The 9131-nt window shown below is 41.5% G+C and overlaps 1 protein-coding gene across 1 annotated transcript in view; it reads right to left on the bottom strand.

Moving 5' to 3' along the window:
• Window positions 1-7091, bottom strand: part of adipor2 (adiponectin receptor 2) — a 28606-nt gene extending 21515 nt beyond the window's left edge. Inside the window, exon 1 of the mRNA XM_070992299.1 lies at window positions 6969-7091. The gene's annotated coding sequence lies outside the window, so the exon portion shown is untranslated. The remainder of the gene's footprint in view (window positions 1-6968) is intronic.
• Window positions 7092-9131: the final 2040 nt, after the last annotated feature.

Genomic DNA, 9131 nt, shown 5'->3' on the forward strand with positions numbered 1-9131 from the left:
TTCTGCACAGGTACAGATGAAGATTAGGCTAGGCTAATTTTATTAGCATTATACTATGAGTAGAAATAGATCGCAGTGGTGGCTGCAACGGATTGTTTGCAACTCGTGATCCAATTTTCAATGAGTCCAGAGTGTTAGGGTAAGATAAGATAAGATAAGATAAGATAAGATAAGATAAGATAAGATAAGATAAGATAGGACTTAATTGATCCCACACCAGGGAAATTTAGTAAAATCCAAAAGTCAAAATTTATGAATGCCTACATGTATTTATGTTGATGAAACTGCTGACAACAGAGATGGAAGATTCATTTGAAAAGCTCCATAGAAGCTCAAATAAAATACAGACATCTGACACACAGCAGGGCATCTATTCACCTCCACAGCAATGTTACAGTATCCCTGTTCCACTTCTTTCAGCACAGGCTCATGGTTCTTGTGCTGTGAATGTTAGTAGCTGTCAAGCTACATGACTTTATCCCTACAACGCATGCTCACTCTCTGAGTCATTTCGCCAGATATGGCCTTTGGCTTGTCACCTGCTATGTCATTACTCTCTTTGACACACACACACACACACACACACACACGCACAAACTGAACACTGTGCCACATAGGAAAGCAGTGCATATATTTCTCTCCCTTTTTCAGCCACACACAAACACACCATTTGTACTATATATGGCGGAAATTTGAATCACATTGATTTTAGCCTATGACGCGAACTACGGTGAGCCATAACAGCAATGATAGCAACATTAAATTACCAAAAGGCATCCACCAAATGCAATATTTACTCTCTTTTAGCTGTTTTTGCTCCCTATCAACTGCTAAGGAGAAGATCTGTCTCTGCAGCTGCTAAATGCTCCACTCTGTTGACTAGCTTGTGGCTTACTATGCCTGTCTGCTGTTTGGTGCTTAGCAGGTAGTCAACAGAGGGTTTTTAATGCTTTTTTTACTCAAAATAGCTGCCTGCTGTGGCCAAAAGCAGCACTATGAGAGAACTGAGAGTGAACCAAAACAGTGAAAAGCTGCGCCTTAAATCAGCCTCTTCATTTTCTTATGACCTTTCAGCAGGTGAGATACTGGACTGACGGCTATACTAGACATTATGTGTCATAGTTTATTAAACTGAACGCATGTTTGGCTCAAATGATGAGGTGATGACATCTAAAAACTGATTTGCAACTTGGGCATGACTTTCAACTTTTCTGTGACCTCCCACAGCTGGTTTTTCAGGTTAGACAGACAAACAGTGAGCAGGAGACACGGTATGTTAAAACAGGTTACACAGAACTGCCTGCCAGTACGAGTTTCCTGATCTGTATCTTTTATTTACTCAGTTTTCTCACATAGACACAGGCACACGCCAACTTTAGACCATGGCTGTATTAAACAATTTAATTCAAAATACTTTATTTGCCTCTAAATGGGCAATTTCAGGAAAGCGAGTGTATTTCTGCAAACAAAAATACACATAAAAACGAATTCAAAACTACAAATATGGCATATGTTAGAAGAATTAGGATGAGGTCTCAAGTTGAGGTGTAACACTGACTGACTTCATCCACCAATGCACAGCCCACAGCACAGACATGTCCACCTTCAACAGGGAGCAGAGTCTTGTTTGTTCTTAATGTGGGACCAAAGGGCGCAAAGACGTCATACAAGATGACATCTTCCTGTGACAACACATTTTGCACATTGCCCTTTAAACAGCGTGTTGAAGTTGACTGGCTCCTGACCTGCTGTCATGTGTGTCTCGCCTTTCACTATTTGCTCAGTCCAAATCAAACATAGAGATCTTAACCTTGGAAAGTCCTGTGGGTGTGGATGGTAGTGATGAGCACTGGTTTATGCCCCTGAACTTGCTTACTCAGTCAAAAACACAAAGAATTGATGGCAATAACTTTTGGTTGGTTATAAGGTAATTGAACTTGTGGATTATCAGCATCGCAAGCAAAATGACCTCAAACGTTGTTATCTTGCAGAAGGAGAAGAATCAAAATTATTTTCATTCAGTGCTGAATTCTCAATATAAAATTTAGAAGAGCTTTGGTACAATAATCATTGACAATAAATGACAAACAGGACCTTCTGGCTGGTAAATTGTTAGTTTTTTGTTATCCGTCAACTATTGGACATCACATTTCCTTTCCAAAAAATTGGATTAGTCACTCTGGAGTCAAACTCTTCATTTGGCTTCACTTTACTGTGCTCTATGCTGTGTGTGTTCCTGCAGCAGGGGGTTGGTGAATAGGCCTCCCTTTGTATTTAGGACAGCTTTACAATGATGTAAACCTGCTGTCGGAGACCACATGACTGCCTTTTACTGTTCACTGGGACTATGTGGTCGTACTGAGACCTGCACTTAAACCTGACCACACACTTACACACCCACCCTACCGTGATATTACCCAAAACACACCTTTGATTCTCTGTCTTCCTGCAGCTACACCTCAAAGCTAGTCAGTGCAAATTCATACCCGCAGCTTCACACGTGTTGGATTTGCATCATGAGACAATCAATAATAGACATGTCAGACTATTTGCAAGCTAGTTTTGCATGTTTTTCTGGATTGAAACACTGTCCTTGCTGCCTTTTAAGCCACAACAACTAACTGACAGTAATTGAAACTAAATCATATACTTCATCTGGAATTTCCAGTTGTATTAATATTACACATCATTTCTAGGTTGTCTGTATAAGTGCATGTCCCCTGGTGACCACTCAGTCCTGGTACAGCAGAGTTACTGATGCGGCTGCCAGCAGTCTTATGATGGAGAGACAAACAAAGAGAACAGTGTGAAAGTGAACCACACACCCTTGTTCTCTCATTCACAGCACACACAAACTGCCAGCCACGTAGCACAGTTACTACCAACTGAACACACATGCCTGACAGACACCATGGAAGGTGGGAACTTCTCACCATAAAAACCTTCTATTAATAAACACGCTGACAGATTACACATACTTAACATATGTTAGGTGACATCCAGGTGTCCTTCGCCAGAGGAGATGGGCCAATTCGTCACATTCGGTGGTTTGATTTCATGTGAAAAATTCGGACATCCACTAAACTGGTGTAACAATCTGACACATACCTTTTAAACAGCATTAGTCCCTCTGTCAAACACTCTGCCTTACTCTAACCAAACATCCATACAGAAAGTTATCCAGTCCTCACAACCTGTTTATCCATTTTTTTAAAAGCGGTGGCTCACCCAAAATTGCAGGTATTATCTGAAAAAGTATTTTTGGAAAAAGTAAGTGGAATTCACTAAGAATAGCAGGAGCCATAACAAGTCTACCCACAAATATGACACAAAAATAACCTGATTTGGCCTCCAGAGTAGAGAAGTGCTCCCATAATTACAGACACAATGCCAAAGATCCATGTGAATAAGCAACAAAATCCACTTAAACAACCAGGCTGGTCCTGCCTGGTCATCTTACCAAGTTATTATCTCTCAAATCCTCATTTTGTGGGAGGTGAAGCCTGAAAAATCAATCTGATATACAGCTGCAGAGTTAACTAAAGCAGACAAGCCCTTAATTTATCAAAAAGTCCTGGAAAATGTGTGTTCCTGCACCCTCGCTATACAACGCCGAGGCTGACATGTTAACTCTCCAAATGAACACCCCAAGATGTTCAAACACACTGATCTTTGTCTCTAAATGTCACTAAACCACCTACCATGTGAACACCAAGCAGACACAGACCACAACAAGGTCAGTGCACTGCTGGCTCTGCTGGTGAACATGGTGCAGCTAAATGCAGTGGGTTTCAAGCATTGGGTGGTAATCCAAAGGTGGGTGACATGAAGATAAAAATAGGTCCCCTAAACGTTCTGATGAAAAGCAAACTAACCACAGTATATTCACATCTCAGTGCCTCTCTGAGACAGGCACCATAGAATATTTTGTTAACCAGCTCTTCAGGCTGAGGCCACCGAACTCACTTCATTTAAATCACTGTCAAACTGCCAACATGTAACTTTTCTCTCAGCTTTTTATCAATGTGGGAAGTTGGGTTGGTGCCTCTAATAAAGACAGATTGACTCGGGTTATGTCTGGTATTTATTTAAGTCTTCTTGAGTGCCTTTGCTCAGTGTTTTCCTTGGAGGTGGGTAAAGGCAGGGCATCCTGTATGAACTTGTGCTTTGGATGAACTTAACACATACACACACCCATGTCTGCCTATCCTCTGACATATTACCTCAGACCTACTGCATGTATTTACAAACTAACAGGCATGTATAAAAGCTGCTGGAGTTACCATGCAAACATGCTCTCTAACACACAGAAACAAACATGTTCTGTCTGTTAATGGTGTTTACACTGAGCATTTCGGGTGTAAGATGCGTCCTGTGCCTCTGGACAGAGTAATTAACTAGTGACAGGCTTAATGAGCTGGGTGTATCGCAGATGTTGTTATGTGTGTGCATGTTCACTTTGGCAACATCATAACAACATAATCCATTTCAGAAAAAAGCGTGTTTTGTTCTTTTTGTTTTGCACACCACCGAACACGCACACGCACACGCACGCACGCACGCACGCACGCACGCACGCACGCACGCACGCACGCACGCACGCACACACACACACACACACACACACACACACACACACACACACACACACACACACACACACACACACACACACACACACACACACACACACACACACACACACACACACACACACACAGGCCTGTTCGGAGAGCTGTGAGGAAAGGAAAGAAAGCACAGACGGAGACGAGAAGAGGAGTGTAAAAGAAAGAGAGAGGCAGCTACTCTGTCTTATGATCAATCAACTTTGCACTGACAGTTCTCTACTATTCTTAGAAGCTATGTTTAGCTGCTCTCCTGCCTGGCACTCTGTCAAAGACTTCATTATACATTAAGTTCTCTCGAGAGTTGTACTTCCAGTAAAAAAAAAAAAAAAGGGAAAAAAATGACGTATTGCTCAATAGCCATGTCTAGCACAGTGAGAGAGACTCTAGGCCCCCATCAGCTCAAGCAAGGGAAGTTCATCCTTTGTATAATAATTGCAAATCAATATCTTCCAAGAGGAAATTACTGCAGATGTCCTGGTTAGATGAATGAATTTCCTGGATAAATGAACTCCATGTGGTAAACTTACTGCGGTGGTACTGTGGGTGTTGTGCTTTGTGCATAAGTTGATTTTCACATAGAGCATGGTTGCTATACATAAAAATGATGCACAAATCCACTTTGCATCGCTTTGTGGGCCTTGACACTGAAATACATTGACATGCACAAGTGCAACTAGAAAATGAAAGCAGAGGATGAGTATGGGTAATTATATTTACAGATCACAGTTTTAACGTTCGTTCCGGTGCTGTTAAGTTGCAGGGGAGCAAACTTGCACTTGGAAATAATGACACTGTGAAGCCCCAAAGGGTCAAACTGCACAAAAGGGCACTGATTAAAAATGCAAAATGTGTCTCAACACAAATACCAGCTGAAGCACTTCTCCATGAAATATCCATGGGCTAGTCTCAAGCTAGGGGACGGCCGGGAGTGTTTTTGTACATGTAAAGTTTGGGTTGAAGACAAATAGGCTATCAGCTACCCAGCCCATAAAATATTTATGAGATGACCTCATGCTTTGTGACAACAGTCAGAACAGTAAAATGGGATGGGCATATATGCAGTACAGTATGTGCATTCAGTACAACGAAAAAGAAATGTTAAACAGCAAAAAGAGAGGGAGAAAAAGAGATTTTGACAAATGCTGCTGAGTTTGAGGCAGCCAGTAATATCTGATGGGTAACAATATCCTAACAGCAGCCCTGTTTGCAGAAAAAGTCACTTTTATTTGGTAAATAAGTGAATATTGGCTGGTTTTAATGAAAATGTTGGCTTCTTCTGAGAGCGACTGTTCAACAAAACTCATTAAGAAAAATGACTAGTCTCCACAGACTTAAACAAAGCAGACAGGCTGGATTCAGATCAGGGCTTCAAGTCTTTGAGGTTCAGGAAATCTACTTGTCCTAGCTTACACAAAAACATAATTAATTGATTAAATAATTACTACACAGTCCAAATGGTAGGTTCTGCAGAAAGCAGTACTGACGTGATCTGAAAATCATAACATAGCAAAACTTGTTAAGAAACATCAACCAAGATGAGCCAAAATAGGACTGCCAAGTGGAAAAAAACATTAGCCTTCAGAGCTAAGTAATAAAGTATCTCTCTACCATTCACACACTAAAATAATACACGGAAGTGCGCAAAAAAACAATAAATTCAGCCACGCTAAGTAATGCTGTAAACTCAGGCAGAGCACAGAGGAGTCCACACATCACTGGCGAGCAAGCAAGACAAAGAAAGCCCAAACTCCAGCCAGACTACCCTCTTGTTGACAGCGACAATTCGCATACTTCCTACACAAGCCACACACAAAGGAGCGTTTTTATCTGTTTGACCCGAAGCTGCTGCAAAAATAGTTCACCTTACATTTGACCCAAGCGGTGCTGTCAAAGGTAAAATAAGAAGCAGACTGCAGCCCATCGACTGGCTATGATGAGGGTTTGTTTACACCGAGCTAGCGAGCTGGCTAGTCCGCTAACAACAGCTGCTAAAACCGAAAGAAGCCAGATAACTCCTTAACAGAGCTTGTGTTTATTTTGACAGCTTACCACATGTACCTATCTGCCTTTTAACATACCGAATACTGCCTCCATATGAGTGATAATGCCTCGCAAAGAGAGAGCAAAGCTGTGCTTTCTTTGCTGGCTAGCAGATTATGCTTCTCTCTGTTGTTTTGACAGCCAGAATTAGCTGGATAGCAAAGCTGCTAGCTGGCAGGTTACATTCAGGGAGGCACTAACGATTGGCCAGGAAAGTCCTGCGTGAATTCAACAGTCTGAAACAAGGTAGAACAACAATAATAACAACAAACAGTGGCCAATGGCAGCTGTATTACTCACCTGGTCCTGTTGTCTGAACAGTAATTCGTCTTCTGGGTCGCGTAACACAGTTAACAGAGAGTTGTGGTTCCTGCTCTGCTCCTGTCTGCTCTGAACGCTTTCTGACTGTCGCTAGACCAGACTGGACTCGGCGACGTCGGAGGAAGGCAATCACTGCGTGACGCCGCTCGCATGACGGGATACAGCCAATCAGATCGCTCAACGAAAAAAAATAACGCCCCTTTACTGCCCGGAACAGGAAGAGGCGCTGAGTAACATTGTAGTCTTTACCTACTTTGGCAAATTTAATTGTAGAAAAGTGTGTAAAACTAGTGGATATAGCAACACTTCTCCGCTGAAACAAATATATGTAACGTGTTACGAAATATGATACGAGCTATGCCACTCTTTATTTCATATTAATGTGTTTTATTTGTGTTTCAATCCGTCATTCAGTTAGAAACTTTTTTTTGGCAAACAGCTGCCATGTGGAAATTGAGCAACTCCCAGCTACACTTGGTCAATACCTAACAGTCTACAGTGTATAATAGATTATCCCTTAATCCACAGACCAAAGAAACTTTACATTTACAGAATAATGGACACATATTTAAACTGGAAATTAATCTATCAAGTATTTTTCTGACTGAAAAGAGGTCATCTTCAAATTTTTTATATTAGATCATCAAAAAAAAAACAAAAAAAAAACAGATCTTCAATTCATAATGACAAAACAGAAAGTATTACTAATAATGCTACTTATTATTGTTATTCTTGCAGACGGGTCAAAACTCATCAACACATATGATGAGCAACTGTACAGTTTGAATAAAAAGGTGGTGTGACAGTTCAGCTCCACCCCCATATGTGAGGGGGGAGCATGCAGCGAGACAAAAAATGAGTTCATACTGAGAATCACACCATCACTAGATCACCTGCCCTCTCTGCCCCCTGACACATCCACGAGTGCACTATGCCAGGCCAGAACACAGACACACACATACACACATACTCACACACAAATAGAGCCTGCTGCGGTGCAATTATGGTCGACTCTGATTGCATGATTGTGCAAATGGATTTATTGTGATGCAAGGCTCTGGCAGCTGGGTGTGTTGCTGCACTCAGCAAAGTTCAGTGTGGCTTCAGCGGTCTGGTTGATCAGGTCCACAATCTCACCCTAGACAAGTTCAGCAACTTTTCAGCAGGTTTGTTTTCAGGGGTGGAGATGCCTCAGAAATACCATCTGGAAGTGGTGACTGGAAAAACCCTAAACGCCGTTCTGCCATTGTTGTGCTAATGCACATAACAGTATCACACTGACATCACCTCGCCCGGTCATGTCTGCGTGTTCCTGGGGCAATGAGTTTATCTTATCATGTCTTAAATGATTGATAAAAATTGTTGCGTGTGTGACTTCCTTTGAACTGAAAGAGCACTGTGTTAGTTTAACTGAACTATTTGTAGTTTGTGGATTTTTTGGACTCGTAATTTTTTACATAATTCATTATGACTCCAAACATGGTTTTATTGACTAAGCCGGAGGTTTTTTCAGCCAATCAGTTGAACTGGCCAGCTGAAGTTCATCTCCCTCTGTCTGTCTTTCTAACAGTCCACCCTCATGGTTCAAATTATTGATTTTTCTTTACAATATAACTGATGTGTTTCGAGCGTTCTGTACCAAGTGTACGCAGGCACATAATGTGATGTGATTTTGACCTTGGTAGTGTGGTGCAACAGGATGTTTCTGTAAATGAAGCACTTGAAAACTGAGGACTTGATAGTTCCTTCAGGATTTTGTCTCAGCTATCTTTCTCTCTAGTGGGAAAAGCAGATAATACAGAATGACTAAAAGTTGGCCAGATACTGGAAAAGGAAACAAGATATCTCAGCATCGTGGTCACTGCTATTTGTCTGTATGTCTCTGGATTAAAAAACATTATAAAATTGTCAGCAGATGATGTGATATGCTTCGAAAGATTATGAATTGCTGTTTACTGAAGGTAAACGTTCAGCTCCACAGGACTCCGGTGAACTCAGTGGCGGTGACATTTCTCACAGCATGTTTGCATAACCTTGATTTCAATGTTCACATTGCTAATGCAGCATTTCTGCTTTGTTGCTCAACCTGTGTGTATCTGGGGCCACGTGTGCCAGCCCCTTCCTGGGTAAGGTGACCATTTA

This window comes from Chaetodon trifascialis, chromosome 22 (assembly GCF_039877785.1).
Source record: "Chaetodon trifascialis isolate fChaTrf1 chromosome 22, fChaTrf1.hap1, whole genome shotgun sequence".
NCBI classification, from domain to species: domain Eukaryota; kingdom Metazoa; phylum Chordata; class Actinopteri; order Chaetodontiformes; family Chaetodontidae; genus Chaetodon; species Chaetodon trifascialis.